The sequence below is a fragment of the Solanum pennellii genome, chromosome 5 (genome assembly GCF_001406875.1).
Source record: "Solanum pennellii chromosome 5, SPENNV200".
NCBI lineage: Eukaryota > Viridiplantae > Streptophyta > Magnoliopsida > Solanales > Solanaceae > Solanum > Solanum pennellii.
The window spans coordinates 37,439,309-37,457,924 of NC_028641.1; the positions used below are offsets into that span (position 1 = coordinate 37,439,309).

Here is an 18,616-nt window from a genome sequence, read left to right on the forward strand (position 1 = left end):
TATATATATATATATATATATATAAAATATCTTTTGAATGAAATAGTTTTCTATAAATGTGAACTAATGAGATGGAGAGTCTCTATTTGGTAAGTAGTTTCAACTATAGTATCTATTAGTAAGGTTAGACATGGCTAGCGGAAGCTCAAACACCTTATCTAGAACTACGTTGTTGAATATTTTATCTAGAACTAATGTAAGCAAAGTGGTAGTTTGGAATGCAGTATAACACTCTTTTCTCTCTCAACTCTATGAACTACTAAGCCCCATACAAATTACGTGATCCTTGAAAACATTAGCTGGTAAACCTTTAGTCATAGGATCAGCTATCATCATAGTGTACTACTACTATGTTCAAAAACTCACATGTTTCTTCTTAACATAGTATCTAACCATCAAATAGTAATGTATGTCAATGTGTTTAGTTCGTCTCTCATAGCATGCTATAAATTCAACTTTCTTTGTGAATGTTGTAACAATGGTTTTCTGAAACCTGCATGTTGCTTATTCCTTAAGGTGAATCCGGTGTAGCTAAGCACTCTTTTGTGAAAATTCAGGTAAAGGTTTACATTCATGTAGGTTAATGGTTAAATACTATACAGCTTACTTTTTTTTCATTTAGATTTTTCCAGCTCATATTTGTTTCCTGTTGTTTGTTAGAGTTCATCTTTTAGGTACTGCATTCTTAGTTTCGTTTCCTGCATTCTGTTTTGCTCAAGTGTAATTCCCTCCCCTTGTATCTAAATCACATGTTTAAGCTCGTTGATGTGTTTAGTTGTATACATTTAAATATTGGTATCATGGAAAGAACTTGCTTAATTTCGAAGTTATGCTGGATTTATTTTCCACAGAATTGAGAGAATTTAAACATTTGTTACCATTAGTTGATTTGAAACTCGAATATATTTGAAAAGGTAAATCAGGCACTGTTTGGAGACTGTTTTCATGTCCAAACAATAAACATCTTTTTGTTTTCTAATGGACCACTTTTGCTTTAATTTTAAGAAGTAAAACTAATAGGAGTCTTAAGACTTTTGCTTAAAATCTGTTCTACTGCCAATGGATTAACTTCTGTTTATATCTCTGAATCTGTTAATTTTGATATTGAATTTCAAGTTATTTCCAGTAGTTTTATTCCAGGATTTTATTTTATCTTGGTCTACATTTAACTACTTTCCATAATATTTTGCCTAGAGCTTCTCACTGCTTGCTTCACCAATAAATAAACTGATGAAGTCTCACTCCCTCTTACTGACCAACTATGAGTTAATTCACCTAGAGGTTTGAAGAAACTATATAAGTTGTTAATTTTGAAGAACGGAAAATGCGAAAAAGAGTTAGTAGCCGATTGGTAACTGAACAACGTGTTAATGAAGAAGTATGACCCTACATGAACAATTAATGAAAACTCAGAGCTGCTCTCAAATCCAAACATCTAAACATACAAATTCTATTGACATTGCTGAGCTGAACAATGAGCCGGGTTATTTCTTAAAACTTGAATTTATAGATTATTTTCATAATAAGATTTAAATACATGAGAATGTATCTAGTACTATTTTGGATTTTGCACTATTTAACATGCTTGTTACATTTTACTTATTCTTTCTCTAATGACTGTCACAAGTGAGTTCTGAATTTATTTCAGGTCCTTCAAAGACAAGAAAAGTTCGTGGACCTACTTTATTAAAAGATGTATGGAATATACCACTTGGAAAGACAATTATTGTGTGATTTAATAGTCGTAATTAGTCAATTGGAAAAGAGGGACGAAAGCTGGCTAGTTTTCTAGGGATAGCTGCTAGAACTCCAGATTTGACACCGTTAAATGCAAATGATTGGCGATAGTTGATGACGAAGAAAAGACAAAGTTTGTGGAATTTTTAATGGTATAAAATAATTTTTCTTAACAAGTATCATTGATTTTTATACATGATATTATCTTGTTAACTTTTGCCTATCTTTTCAGAAAAAGCTCTCCATTCTGAAATGCGGAGAAGAGTTCGTGAAGAAGTCAATAGGAAAAAAATGAAGGGACTATAAATGTCACTTGAAGGCGATTTATGTGACAAAGTATAAGACCAAATATGCATTGATGAAAAATAAACCAGCTCATATACCAAGGGATTAATGAGGAATGGTCTCGTTTCGTATTGGTTTTCTGAAAAAGAAAAGGTTAGCACTTCTTATATCTTGACTGCTTTTATTTAATTGGATGTTATTATCTATATTTTGGTGAACACTACTTTTCTCCTTTTGATTATGCAAGATGAATGAAGCGGCTTAAAAAGAGAGAAGAGCTCAATTCAACTTCTTAGATGAAATTTTTATCACTTTCTGAAAAAGTTGAATCATGCACTTATCATCACTAGGGATGCAAAGCTATTTCTTATGCAGATTCTTCATAATTCTTTAACTTGTTGTTTAAAAGAACTTAAGTATTGTAATACTTTCTCATCCTAAAAGTGTAATCAAACAAATAGAATCAGTAGAGCTAACAAAAAATGGCTCACATAGGAGGATCCAAAAGTGTAGCAACCTTCATGAATGAACAGGTATAAACGCATAAATTACTTACTATAAGATGTTACAATTCGTTTCGTTCATGTCTAATTTATTTGCATCAATTTAACTTTGTAGGCTATATATGAAATAGAGCCCACACGTGCAAAAATCTACATATTAACTCATACAAATCGTAGAGATGGTAGACCTGTTACACCCCAAGCTACCCCCGAGATGCGGACACATAACCTAGGACCACAAGTGATCAGAAGCTTACCCTGCTGGCATGATCATGAGCATACTAAAGATAATAAACTGATGCGGAAGCTAAATCATAATTTATAATGAAAAGATGGGGAATACCCATATGCTAAAACTGATATAATATGAAAACTGATGAGTTTAATACATGAAATTACTAACTCAACATTAAGCTGAAACTAACTATGTCTGAAATAAGCCTCTAAACTAGACTAGAAATACTGGGACAAGTCCTAGCTAAATCTAGCAAAAACTGAAAATAAATGACTAAAGACTAAAATTAAAATCCTGACTGTTGTCCTAGGACAATGAGGACTCACCACTGAATCTGCTAAACTGGAGATCGGGAAATCGATCTATGCGTAATCTGGATGCTAAGAACATGAACCTACATCACGAGAAGATGTAGTGCACGTATGCGTCAGTACTTAAAAGTTACCGAGCATGTAGGATAAAGTAATGTTGAAATAAAACAACACTGAACAAGAACAAAAGCAAGTATAATAATCTGAACATGATATGCTGAATTTATGAGGTAACTGAATGCAATGACCAATTTACAACATGCTGAAACTGAATACTGAATATACTATTAAATGGTCAATGCAAAGATTCTGACTGATCGTGGGAGCTACTAATAACCGATAATAAAACCACATGAGCTAAATGTGGAGTCCGATGTATATGCCCCATCGAAAGGACCCAATATACCTTGCCAAAGGTATAAAGGCATACTGGCACTAAACTGATTGCCCACAGAGGGGACTTACAACCTACTTGGCTAGTAGTTCTGGGACTATTGGGTACGCTAAACACTAGTCCAACTCAGTATTATGCTACTCCCAATAAATTTAACTGATTATGTCTGAGTTTCTGTAAATACTGGATAGCTCGAAACTGAACATGCAAATTGAGAATACAACAATTAATCTGGTAATTATGCATTTATAACTAAGGAATGTATATCTGAATCATCTGAAATATCTGACCTAGCATGTGTAATTCAAGAACTAAAGAAATACAAAGTTAGGGTTCTGAAACTCATGCGATAATCTGAGTAATAATATGATAAACTGATTCGGAACATATATTTAATAAATTCATGAAGTTCTAGCAAAGTTCTAGAAACCCTAGGTTTAATCATGACAAGAGAATCAAGAATCTGACTGAAAACTAGGAACCCAATGGGTGAAAGGAACCCACTCGTGAAATCGCACATACCTGATGGTGAAATCCACGGAAAAATACTTAAGTTTCGGGCTGGAACTGTTGGAGCTTGTAGCGTTCTTGAACTTAGGTTCTTGAGCTTTTCTCGTCTTTATCTTCTAATTTTCTAAAAAGTTTTTATTTAATGATTTGACTTAGCTATCTTTTAATTATGTTTCTAGCCTTAAACTGACTAAAATCTGATGATTTACGGTCAAAATGACGTAACTTAGGGTTTAAACAAAGTGGTAAAGGACCAAAAGACCCTTGGGTAAGTTTTTGTCGGACCAATCAACGGCCAGGACTGACGGTCAGTAGATTTACCGACGCCCCGTTGGTTAGTTCGTCGGTTGGGCCTGTTCGACAGACCTTTACTAAAACTGACATATATTTTTACTCGGAGGTTTGATTTTTGCAAGATTGGTGGATATGAAAGATAATTAAATTATCTATCAGTGGGTAGGTCATGGGACACCTAAATCTTTTTTTGCTAAGACTTATGACCATTTGAAGTTGACCAAACTGCATTTCCCCTTAACTGTCTGCTAATTTCCCACCTACGGACCGTGCTGGTCATCCGTATCTCTTGTCAGAGAGTGAGTGAAGGGAGTCTTCGTCAACGGTACCTAGATTACGGACTTTAGTATGACCTATGGACCGTAAGTCCGTCCGTCGACCAACACTTAACCAATTTTCCTGGACTGAGATTTTTGGGAATTTCTGATCCCACCGATAGTTGTGGAGGACAGACCGTGGGTCAGGCTACGGTCCGTCGAAGGTCTCGTCTGTTGCACCTGCAAATTTTCTGAAAAATTGATTTTTTTGTATGTTTTAGCTACGGGGTGTTACATTAACTCCCCCATGGGAACATTCGTCCTCGAATGAAGACTAAACTAGCTTAAATAGAGGAAGAGAGCTGCAAACCCCACTACTAAACACTGAGAACTGAGTTTCTAACTGAATTGAGTTCCGAGTACATGCGAATACGCTGAAAATGCAAGTACAAACTGAGGGAACATAATTCTATTACTGAATTTGTGCATGAATGACTGGAAAAAAAAATTGAAGAGGAACTATTACCTCAAGCTAGAGTGGAATCGGAAAGAAACAGGTGAGGATATTTGGATTTCATGGATGCTTCTTCTTCCCAAGTAGCTCCCTCTACGGACTGCCTCTTCCACAAAACCTTGACTGAAGCGACTTCTTTGTTTTTCAACCTTCTAACCTGACGGTCAATAATCTCAACAGGTACATCCTCATAAGAAATACTACCTCTCACCGCCACACTCTCTAATGGCACTATAGAGGCTTGGTCACCCACACACTTCTTCAAGAGTGAGATGTGGAAGACCGGATGCACTGCTGCTAATTCTGCTGGCAACTCTAACTCATATGCCACCTTGCCAACCCTTTTGAAGATCTTGTAAGGGCCTAAATATCTAGGACTGAGCTTCCCTTTCTTTCCGAATCCCATCACCCCTTTCATAGGTGATACCTTCAGAAAACGCCAATCATCAACATGGAACACTAGTTCCCTTCTCCTTACATCTGCATAAGATTTCTGACGACTTTGGGATGTCTTAAGTCTATCTCTAGTGAGTTGCATTTTGTCCATAGCATAGAGGACTGAATCTGGCCCTATCGAAGCTGCTTCACCTACTTCAAACCAACCAACAGGAGATTTACATCTACGCCCATATAAAGCCTCATAAGGGGCCATCTGAATGCTGGAATGTAGCTATTGTTGTAGGCAAACTCAATAAGAGGAAGGTGATCATCCTAAATACCTTTGAAATCGATCACACAAGCCCTCAACATATCCTCTTGGGTATGAATGGTACTCTCTGCCTGTCTAGCCGTCTACGGATGAGATGTTGTGCTAAGGTTAACTTGAGTACCAAGACCCTTCTTAAATGACTTCCAGAGATGAGAGGTAAACTGAGGACCTCTATCTGAAATGATAGACAAAGGAACCCCACGTAACCTCATAATCTCATTAATGTAAAGCCTTGCATAGTCTTCTGCCAAATATGTAGTGTTGCCCGCCAAGAAGCAGGAAGACTTAGTCATCCTATCAACTATCACCAAAATGGAGTCATGGTGTCTGAGAGTACGCGGTAATCCTGTGATGAAGTCCATATTGATCACATCCCACTTCAAAGTAGGAATATCGATCTCTTCAGTCCTACCCCCTGGTTTCTGATGTTCTACATTGACTTGCTGGCCATTGGGGCACTTACTCCCAAAGTCTGCTATATCCCTTTTCATGTCATTCAACCAATAGACTTCCCGCAGATCGCGGTATATCTTAGTGGCACCTGGATGAATATAATACTGATAGTTTTGGGTTTGCAAGAATATGTTGTCTCAACTCTCACACATCAGGAACACACAATCTACCGGGGTACTAAAGTACACCATCTCCCCCTAGGAGAAAATCTCCACTCTCTGATTATGGATTGCACCCTTAAGTTCAAGCAATATTGGGTCACTGTCTTGCTTTTCCTTAACCTCCACAACCAAAGAAGATTCTGCCCCATTCTGAACTGTTACACCGTTGTCTGATATGTTCATAAGGCGAATTTCCAAGCGAGCAAGCCTGTGAACATAATTCACTAGATCCTTCCTTTCTTCCTCAACATGGGCTACACTACCCATAGATAATATACTAAGAGCATCTACTACTAAATTCACCTTACCAGGATGGTAATGAACACTCATATCATAATCCTTAAGGAACTCAAGCCATCTCCTCTGGAGAAGATTCAACTCATTTTGGGTGAAAACATACTGAGGCTCTTATGGTCGGTGAACATATCTACATGAACACCATAAAAGTAGTGTCTCTATATCTTGAGTACAAACACCACTGCTGCAAGCTCGAGGTCATGAGTTTGATAGTTCTTCTCACACACCTTAAGTTGTCTAGAGGTATACGCTATAACCTCATCTCGCTGCATCAACACACAACCCAGGACAACTCTGGATGCATCACAATAGATCACATAACCATCTGAACCGTTTGGTAGAGTCAAGAAAGGAGTTGTAGTCAATCTAGTTCTCAATTCTGCAAAGCTTTTCTCACACTTATCTAACCATTGGAACTTGACCTTCTTTTGAGTCAACCTAGTCAACGGTGAGGCTATGGATGAAAATCCTTTCACAAACCTTCTGTAATAACCCACTAGACCTAGGAAACTTCTTATATCTATAGAAGAGGTAGGTCAGGGACATTGTTTCACTTCTTCTATCTTCTGCGGATCCACTCGGATCCCTTCGCTAGATACAATGTGACCAATAAAAGCAATAGATTGCAACCTGAACTCACTTTTACTTAACTTAGCAAATAACTGTCGATCCTTGATAGTCTGCAGAACGACTCTCCAATTACTTGCATGTTATCCCTCAATCCTAGAGTAAATGAGGATATCATCAATAAAGACGATAACGGACAAGTCCAAGTACTATTTGAACACTCTGTTCTTCAAATCCATGAAAGCTGAAGGAGCATTAGTCAGTCCAAACAACGTAACTACAAATTCATAATGACCATACGGAAATCTAAAGGCTGTTTTCGGAATGTCACTATCTCTGACTCGAGCTGATGATAACCCGATCGAGGTCTATCTTTGAGAAGTGACTAACACCCTAAAGTTGGTCAAACAAGTCATCGATCCAGAGGATGGGATACTTATTCTTGATTGTGACCTTGTTCAACTGTCTATAGTCAATGCACATTTTGAGAGAACTATTTTTCTTCCTTACAAACAACACTAGTGCACCACATGGTGAAATACTAGGTCTGATGAAGCCCTTACGAAGAAGGTCTTTTAACTGCTCTTTCAATTCCTTAATCTCTATTGGAGCCATTCTGTAAGGAGGAATGGAAATAGACTGGGTATCTGGAAGGAAATCAATTCGAAAGTCAATTTCCCTTTCGGGAAGGACTCCAGGAAGATATCCTAGAAATACTTCTGGGAATTCACAGACTACTGGAACTGACTCAAGAGTTGGGATTTCATGACTAGAATCCTTAACCCGAACTATATAATAGAGATAACCCTTAGATATCATCTATCTGTCCTTAAGGTAAGAAATAAATCGACCCATAGGCGCTAAGCTACTATTCTTCCATTCTAAGATTGGTTCATTTGGAAATTAAAAACGAACAATCCTAGATCTACAATCGACTGAGGCATAACATGAGTGTAACCAATCCATGCCTAGAATGACATCGAAGTCTACCATTTATAACTCTACTATATCTGTTGAGGTGACTTTGTAAGAGACTGCGACAGGGCAATTTCTGTATACCCGTCTAACTATAACTGGGTTACCGATTGGATTAGAGACTAAGAAATGTTCTGAGAGAGTTTCTGGACTGACATTGAATTGGACTGCTATGTAAGGAGTTACATATGAAAGAGTAGCCCCAGGATCTAACAATGCATAAACATCAAGGTCAAAGACACGTAAGGTACGAGTGACTACATTAGGAGATCCTTTTTGATCCTGGCGATCCTGAAGAGCATACAACCTGTTCTGGCGCTGACCGCTACCTGTACCAAATGAGTTACCCTGCTAAGTTGGGCGACTTGCTGGTGCTGCTGAAGTTGTTGAGTGAGCTCTACCATTACCACCTTCTTGACCTTGTCTAGAAGGACAATCTCTCAACCTGTGACCAGATTGACCGCACCCAAAACATCCCTCTTTTCCTGCAAAACACTCGCCCGGATGGTTCTTACCACACTTAGGGTAAGTAGGGTAAGTGTTCGTGCCTGAAACACTTTCCTAAGATTTAGAGTCTTGTGCTCTACCCTTCTAGTCATACCTGTTCTTGGAGGATGGAACACTAGAGATGAAGGGGCTGGAGCCAAAAACTTCTGCTGACCCTGCGAGAGATTTCCACCACCCATTTATTGCTGAGAATAGTCATAATTCCCAGTCCTAGCCTTCTTATTTTCCTTAGCCTGTTCCCTAAGCTTATCACCCTCAACCTGCTGAGCATGAGTCATAAGTCTAGAGATGTTTATATCTCCAAGTAACATCGCATTTCTGCACTCAGTTTTCACAAGATCTGACACTCCATACAAAAACTTATTCATCTGAGCCCTGGAGTAAGCAACCATGTGAGGAGCATACCTCGAGAGTTGGTTAAACTTGAGTCCATACTCTTGGACTGTCATGTTACCCTGCCTTAAGTTCATGAATTCTTGGTCGTTTGCTTCTTTCAACTCTATTGGAAAAAACCTGTCGAGAAAAGTCTCACTAATGAAATCCCAAGTGATAGGAGCCGCATTTGCACCCCGATTATCCTTCCACTGAGTGTACCAAATATGAGCAACATCTTTCAACTGGTTTGATGCCAACTCAACCCGATCATTCCCAGTGACTTGCATTACCTCGAAGATTTTCTTGATCTTATCCAAGAAATTCAGAGGATCCTCATTAGTCTGTGTTCCTAAGAACTCAGGCGGATTCATCCTAACAAAGTCACGGACCCTAGATGCTACTGATCAACCATTTTCATTCACATGACCATGAACCCGATTGTTCTGGTTAGTCATACTTTCAGCCAACATTTGTATGACATTTCTGAACTCAACATTAGAGACTTTCTGATATGGGGCTGGAGGAGCTGCGTTTGCATTCCTGGCGTTCGCATTCCTATTATTATCATTACGAGGAGGAATGATCTGAAACGTAGAACGTCAAGTTAGAATGGAATAAGATCATACCTCAAGCACGATAAGAGTAACAAGAAAGTGATGTTTTTCCTAAAACACTTCATAGCCTCCCTCTCATTAGTTGTGGTGCACTTCACACCCATGAAAAGGACTCTTCTTAGTGCGGCTTTTCAAACATCCTAGGACACTTTAACCTAGTGCTCTGATACCAAGTTTTGTCATGCCCTGAGCTACCCCCGAGATGCGGACACGGAACCTAGGACCACAAGTGATCCCAAGCTAACCCTGCTGACATGATCATGAGCATACTAAAGATAATATCATAACTTATAATGAAAAGATGGGCAATACCCATATGCTAAAATTAATATATATGAAAACTGATAAGTTTAATACAATGAAGTTACTAACTCAACATTAAGCTGAAACTAACTATGTCTGGCCTATAAACTTGACTAAAAATACTGGGACAAGCCCCAACTAAATCTAGCAAAAATTGAAACTAAATGACTAAAGACTGAAATGACACTCCTGACTGTTGTCCTCGGAGAATGAGAACTCACCACTGAATCTGCTTAACAGGAGATCGGAAAATCGATCTATGCGTGATCTGGATGCTGAGAAACTGAACCTACATCACGAGAAGATGTAGCGCACGTATGCATAAGTACTTGAAAGGTAATAAGCATATAGGATAGAGTAAAGCTGAAATAAAACATAACTGAACGAGTACAAAAACATGTATAATAATCTGAACATGATATGCTGAATTTCTGAGATAACTAAATGTGATGAGCAATTTATAACATGTTGAAACTGAATACTAAATATATTGTTAAGTGGTCAATGCAGAGAGTCTGACTGAACTGTGGGAGCTGCTAATAACCGATAATAAAACCTCATGAGCTAAATGTGGAGTCCGATGTATACGCCCCATCGAAAGGACCCAATATACCCTGCCAAAGGTATAAGGGCATGCTGGCATGATCACTAAACTGATTGCCTACAGAGGGGACATACAACCTACTTTGCTAGTAGTTCTGGGACTATTGAATACGCTAAACCCTAGTCTAACTGGGTATTATTCTATTCCCAATGAATTCTGTAAATTAACTTATTATGTCTGAGTTTCTGTAAATACTGGATATCTTGAAACTGAACACGCAACAATTAATCTTGTAATTAGGCATTTATAACTGAGGCATGAATATCTGAATTGTCTGAAATATCTGACCTAGCATGTGTACTTCAAGAACTAAAGAAATACAAAGCTAGGGTTCTGAAATTCATGCGATAATCTGTGTAATAACATGATAATCTGATTTGGAACATACATTTAATAAATTCATGAAGTTCTATCAAAGTTCTAGAAACCCTTGGTTTAATCATGACAAGAGAATCAATAATCTGACTGAAAAATAGGGACCCAATGGGTGAAAGGAACCCGCTAGTGAAATCCCAATCTGACAGAATCATGCACTTATCATCACTAGGGCTGATATCATTATTTGTTATGCAGATTCTTCATAATTCTTTATCTTGTTCTTTCAATGAACTTAAGTACTGTTATACTAGCAGGAACAGATATTTTATTTCTCATCCTAGAAGTGTAATCAAACAAATAGAATCAGTAGAGCTAACAAAAAATGGCTCACACGGGTGGATCCAAAAGCATGGCAACCTTGATGAATGAACAAGTATAAATGCATAAATTACTTACTATAAGATGTTACAATTCGTTTCGTTCATGTCTAATTTATTTGCATCAATTTAACTTTATAGGCTATAGATGGAACAGAGCCCACACGTGCAAAAATCTACATATTAACACATACAATGTGTAGAGATGGTAGACTATTGGATGAGGAGTCCTCAAATGCCTTTGTAAGATCTCTTATACGCTTTCAATTGTGAAAATCTTAACTTGGAAATTGATTGGGAAAAAATGCTCCCAAAGTTATAATATGAGGAATTGGTGTAACTATAACTAATTTGTTGAAGCTTTTAACTTTCATTACACTGATTTTGTACATTTTCATATGATTAAAAATCATTAACTTAATCATTATCATGACATGATGAAAGAGAAGTTGAGTGATGGCGAGATACTTGAGGAACAATCTCATAACAGTGTTGCTTGGGAAGGAGATGTATATTCTCGGGAAAAGAAAAAAGTGCTTATGTCCGTGGTATAGGCCATAGTCCTCCCTCTCTGTTATGGGGAAGTAAATCTTTCTTATGAAAAGTTTCTATTGATGGTTTGTGTAATGGGGTTTGAAAAAAGTTAGAACAAGAAATAAATGAGTTGAAGGAACTTAACAAAAACAGGATGAAGAAATGGCTTTGAAGAGAAAAAATCAGGAAATGTTAATTTTAGAATTATCATGGATGAGACAAGTCATGTGGAAATATGCTTCTACTGAATTAAGCAGGCCTCTAAACAATGAAAGTACTACTAGACAGGTTATCCGATTTCAAAGTCTTAAAACTTCTTTTCTTAAAATTTAGCCTTACAAGATAATTTTTCATCTAGTGTGTTGATGTTTACTAGGTTTTTGATGCCAATAGTAGAAATGAAAAAGCAATATAAGCATAGCTCAAGTCGTCAACTGACAACAAGCATAGGGTAATCTATTTTACCATACATGATCTTGCATATCAATTATATATTCTTTTGATAAATCCTTTCCTCTAGTCTCTTCCTCTTCAGTTTTGTTATCTTATTCTGGTTTGTTTTAGGTAGTGGGAGTGGGTTTTGCGTAGGTATATTCCTTTCCTTGAACATAGTTTTACTTTTTTAGTACATTAAAATGGCATTCCAACGTAATAGTCTTTAGCTTCAAATCTTTAGAATCAAGAAATGACTTCATTTAAGTAACACTTAAGCCTTCATTTAACTAGCTAAGAACGTAGTGATCACTTTTGTGGGACATATTTTTTGTATTTAACTAATTCAATCCAACTTTAATCTTCTCTACTTTGGACGATATCTTTACTGGATCAACAACTTCTAATTCTACAAATTTAGGTAGCTCACCCAGATGTCTACCTGAACTTTCACACTCGCAACTCGGTCTTGTCTTGTTATTATTTGAATTATCAAGGTGAATTGATTTTCCAATAGCTGATGCTAGTTAAAAAACGATCGTTATATTTGCAAAATCATGTCTTTAAGTGTGGAAAATGTTATGGCCTTTGGGTTTTATTTGATTTTTTAAGTTTTATTGAATGTATGTTGAAAGTTTGGACGTTGATAGTCATGTGTGTGTTGGAGGGGGGGGGGGGATGGCTTGTTCAAGTTGTTGTATGGATTGTTTTTCCCTGCGTATCATGCTTGAGATAATCTTGATGCTATGGCTTGTGGGAAACTTAACAGTAAACACCTAGCTCTGGCTGTCCAAAAGATTACTCTAAATTTAGATTTACTGATAGAACTTGTTGTGCTTTGTTATTTATTTTATTGGGATCACACATCAACTATTTTATCTTTTGTTCTATACTCATTCATTGTTCTTTCTTTGCTTTTTTTTATCCAGACCCTTCATTGGCTGGAAATTTAGATGAACAATTACTTTAAAATATGAGGAAGAATTCAACTTCTACTTGGACTTCTCTCATTGCTCTTTAGAACTTAATCATTCATGCTTCGTGTATTTTATTCATACTGTTTATTTTAGTAGATTTCTAATTTGATTGTTTGATTGACTTATTTTTCTCCTTTATTTCTGGCAGCACAACAAGCTTCTCTTCGGATATCAATATAAGTTGGCTCTACTAAAGATCATCTTGATATTACATATTATCGTGATCCAACTTGGTATACCTTCAGTGCCTCAATTTTCTTGTTTTTTTTACTGCTGAACACATTTTTTAAAATTTGTTTTGACAAGAACAAAATCTTATAGATGTTCATATTTTTTTTACCACGAGAAGACAAGAAAGTGGATGTATTAAGTTTTATTGTTCTTTCTTTTAAATGAATGACGTGGTTTGATTTTGGTAATTTTTCTATTACTATATTGGTATTGATTTCTCTGGTTATACATATGAATTAAGGTTAATTAATGGTTAATTAAATTTCCACTAAAATAGGTCTCATTTATCAGCAATTATAATTTATAAATATGGAAGCTTTTATGGCAATAGTTATGGCCGCTAAATAAATGCCGCTAAAAGTATTTACATTTACCTGCAATTTACAGGTCTTTACCGGAACTCTCATTAAATGCCGCCAAAACCTTTAGTGATACTGGATGCAATGACATTAAATTAAATGCCGCTAAAGGTTTTTGTGGCAATAAAAATTGTCTCTAAAAGGAAAATTAAATGCCACTAAAAGTCTCTTTTGTTGTAGGTCTCCTAGAGCTTGGTTTGACAGATTTAGTAACGCAGTGATCTCCCTTGGTAATTCACAAAGCAATGTTAATCAAACCCTCTTCATGAGACATCAAAAGGGTAAACTCAATGAAAAAATGGCAAAGAGGAGATGTCCCAATTGAAGAAGTTAATGAAACAAGAATTTGAGATTAATGATCTAGGAGACTACACTACTTGGGAATTGAGGTTGCTATATTGAAAAGAGGAATCTTTATTTCTCAAAGATAGTTTGTTGAATGAAAAAAGCATGATAGGTTGTGTGACAAACCCCAACATAGGGATGCAATTGCACGTAGAGCCACACTTGACTCTAAGCCGGCCATTTCTTGACAACTACGCTGCCAATGTAATAGCATACCTTAAATTAAAAAAAACAAGTACATCTCGGCTTAAAAATAAGCCCTCGTCCAACAAGGCCCATGTCAAAACACCCAACAATCAACTCAGCTAATTACAACAATTCATATTGAATAGAAACTAAATCATGTGTGGGTCATCGAAGCCACTGTCATGTCTAAAACAAAGAATTGTTTTGCGGGCCGTCAAGGCCATCATGAAATTATTAGAAACAAATAAATGGAACACAAAAATATATGAGCAAGGCCAATAAGACACAGTGCACCTCATATCTGGATACTTCGGAAGAAGGGAAGCTGGCCTATCTGCTAGAACTCGGGTACACTATTGAAGACACCTGTTTACTTGTCTATCAAGACATGTAGGCAAGAATGTAGCGCCCCAAGGAAATATGGCATCAGTACGAAATAATGGATGAAGGAAATAAAATAACTGAGCAAGTATCAGAATACACCGAACGTAATAAGGTAAGGAAGTCAAGCACAAGATGAGTGTACTAACCTGCTCCTAAGCATATAAAGATAATCAAACAACAACCTAACTGAAGGTGCCAATTTAGTTTGTACACAACTACCGGTATAGACCACCTACCGGAACCCCTATATGCTCGGAAGGTGCCAATTTAGTCTGTACACAACTACCAGTAATCCCCTAGCCCCTTAGGCAGTTATTACACCTCTATATCTTCTTAGAAACTTTATACATAGCCCTGAAGGCAATCAGTACCTTCTAATAGCATCGCAGACATATTGTAGCCCTGTTTGGCATCAATATTTCCCCGTAGGCATCACATAGCCCTCTTAGGCATCAATAACGCCCGTTGGTAGTAAATAGCTCTCTTAGGCATCAACATAGTCCTCTCAAGCATCAATGTAGCTCCGTAGGTAGCACATAGACCTTTTAACAATCAATATAGCCTCGTAGGCAGCACATTTCCTCATAGAAAAGTTGTACATATCCCCGTAGGCAAATGTTTTATTTCTCCAGCTAAACTCAATTGCTTTGAGGGGAAAAAACTAACAACCAAATATCCCGAAGGCAAGCAATGTGGTTAGAAGTTACTAATATATATTATTTATTTCCAAAACTAGTCTGTTGGGTTTTATTTGCCCTAAATTTCTTACCATAAATAGGTTTTCCTTTTAGGAAAAGGTTTTGAATTGACTAATCCTTTTTTTGGTAGGAAAAGGTTTAGGACTCTATAAATAGAGGCATGTTCCTTCTAACTTAATTAGCATTCACAATGTAGTCTTAAGGGCTTTGAGAGTTTTGGTTAGAGAGAGAATTTATGGGTCACAAGCTTGATACGTTATCACTTGTGTGAACCTCCCATGTATTCTGAGTGAATTGGTTGAGGTTGTTTCTCTCTGTATTTGTACTCTCATATTTATAGTGGATTGCTCATCTCCTTTGTGGACGTAGGTCGATTGACCAAACCACGTTAAATCTTTGTGTCTTTTGGTATATTTCTCATTTGTCTTCTTACTCGTGGTCTTTCGAGGTTTGCTTTGCTAGCTTCCGCGTTACACCTGCTTATTTTCGGTCCTAACAAGTGGTATCAGAGCCATATTCAATGACGGAGTCAGGTTCAGTGGTTCGATAATCGATGATTGAACCAAGTTAGAAAGAGATGTTCATCTTGGCGGGTGTAGTTTTAGCTGCAACTTTTTTGACAATAATGAAGATTTTGTTGGAGAAATTGTTTCAGAGAGGTTCTCTGTGTTGAGACATAAATTTTGCAAAGGAGATTATTGAGAGGAGAAGCAAGTTGTTGAAGATTAAGTAAAGAAGGTGGACAAATTTGTTTTGTCAGAAATTCAGGTCAAGGGGGAGATTTGTTGGGTTTTATTTGCTCTAAATTTCTTACCATAAATAGGTTTTCCTTTTAGGAAAAGGGTTTGAATTGACTAATCCTTTTTTTGGTAGGAAAAAGGTTTAGGACTCTATAAATAGAGGCATGTTCCTTCTAACTTAATTAGCATTCACAATGTAGTCTTAAGGGCTTTGAGAGTTTGGTTAGAGAGAGAATTTATGGGTCACAAGTTTGATACGTTATCACTTGTGTGAACCTCCCATGTATTCCGAGTGAATTGGTTGAGGTTGTTTCTCTCTGTATTTGTACTCTCATATTTATAGTGGATTTCTCATCTCCTTTGTGGACGTAGGTCGATTGACCGAACCACGTTAAATCTTTGTGTCTTTTGGTATATTTCTCGTTTGTCTTCTTACTCGTGGTCTTTCGAGGTTTGCTTTGCTAGCTTCCGCGTTACACCTGCTTATTTTCGGTCCTAACATAGTCTTCCCTTTGAAGAAAAATTGTGACTTTTATGAAGAGTTGCGATTTTAATGAAGATATGTGACTTTTATGAAAAGTTGTGACTTTTATGAAAAATTTTGAGTTTTATGAATAGTTACGACTTCTATGAAGAGTTGTGACTTTTGTGAAAAGTTGCAACTTTTATGAAGAGTTGCAACTTTTATGAAGAGTTGCAACTTTTATATCAAAAGTTGTAACTTTTCTGAAAAGTTATGACTTTTATGAAGAGTTTTGACTTTTATGAAAATTGTGACTTTTATGAGAGGTTGTGACCTTTTCAAATGGTTGCAACTTTTCCAAAGAGTTATGACCTTTCCGATAAGGCACGATAAATATTTATTCACACTACCCTCTGTTATCTATAAATAGAGGGATTTGCTGCCACTATTATTTGAAGGGTTTTTCAATTGGATAGTTGAATTCAATTACATTGATTAAGCTTCTTATGAAGTTTGTTTCATTCCTAAAATTTTTCATCCTCCTATTTCATGGAGCTTAATCTTTACTATAAGTCGTAGTGATTCATGTAAGTATGACAACTCTTTTTGCTATTTTGGTGACATTTGCTTTTAACTTTGTTAAAAGTTACACAGAAGATGATTGAAAATTGATCTTCTCTTTTGTCCATTTCTACAGGTTTCTTTGTATAAATAAAGAAAATTGATTCCGATTGCAATGTCACGTTACTACTCTTGCACCTCTAATTCCACAACTCATAACATTGAAATGGTTGAACTTATTACATTTGGTTTTTTAGTAAACAAAACTTTTATTTCTGCCACATTGTAATTATTTTTTTGCTATAGAGGAATCGAATTGAAATACATTAATTAAACTTCTAATTAACCTTTTTCATTCCTCATTTTCCATGAAACTTAATCATTTACTGTAAGTCATGTTACCGAATAATCATATGTAAGTTTAATAAATTTTCCAATCCCGTGCGAAGAACGGGTAATTTTCCTAGTATATATATATATATATATATATATATATATATATATATGTACATATATACTCGAACATGTATGCTATCAGTGTATCCCATGCAATTAATACAAGAACTTCGAAAATGTATTATAATAAGTGTGTGACAAGTTGCACAACAATTGAAGAGAAATATAAAAGCTCAAACCAATAAATTCATTCATGTAATTCTTATAATATATAAAGTATTCAATTTGATAAAAGTCTTTTTTGTTTCATATGTCATAAATCATGATTTAAATGTCAAGTGTGATTTCAAAATATTTCTTGTCTTAAATTTTTCTTCTTTTTTAGAAATAGTAGTGTCCACCTTTTCACATTTGCATACATATTAAGAAGTATGTGTTGTCAAATTAAAGTAATATTCTGTAGAAGTTAAATAAAAATTTGATCAATTCATGTCTTCCTTAAGAGAGTTAGAATAAATGATTATTTTTTTATAACTTTCATAGTAGTTGAAAAAAATATACAAGCTCAAAACAATGATTTGTGAACCTATTCAACCAAATATTGTTATCATTGTAAGGTACATCATACTGAATGTTATCAAATAAATTTTAAAAGTACACTTGAACAATTTTAATTATATTTAACTGGATAAAGTTTTTAAAATATGTCATGACACATCATTATTATTATTATCGTTGTTGTTGTTGTTGTTGATGTTGTTGTTGTTGTTATTGTTGTTGGTGGTGTTGTTGGTGTGAGAGGTTTATACATATTAAATATTGTAATTATATAGTACATAAAAAGTCGGTTATAAATACAAATATTTATTAGATAATACTCTTATTGAAAATATCAAGTACTCGTGTTGGCAGATATAACGGCGAGTGGAGTACTCTTTATTTTGAGATAAATGAAATCATTATTATTTTATTTAGTAAAAAAAAGAGTAATATATATATATATATATATA

General features: G+C 35.9%; 1 long non-coding RNA gene across 3 annotated transcripts in view; it reads left to right on the top strand.

Moving 5' to 3' along the window:
• LOC114077266 overlaps positions 1-13,657 on the top strand; it is a 15,219-nt gene extending 1,562 nt beyond the window's left edge. The window contains exons 3-8 of one of the 3 annotated variants that reach the window (XR_003578352.1): positions 517-557; positions 1,649-1,889; positions 1,970-2,175; positions 11,238-11,356; positions 11,442-11,543; positions 13,392-13,657. This is a non-coding gene — a long non-coding RNA (uncharacterized LOC114077266). Of the gene's footprint in view, positions 1-516; positions 558-1,648; positions 1,890-1,969; positions 2,176-11,234; positions 11,357-11,441; positions 11,544-13,391 lie in introns of all 3 variants that reach the window. The other 2 variants (XR_003578353.1, XR_003578351.1) reach the window with 2 other exon arrangements.
• The last annotated feature ends 4,959 nt before the right edge of the window (positions 13,658-18,616 follow it).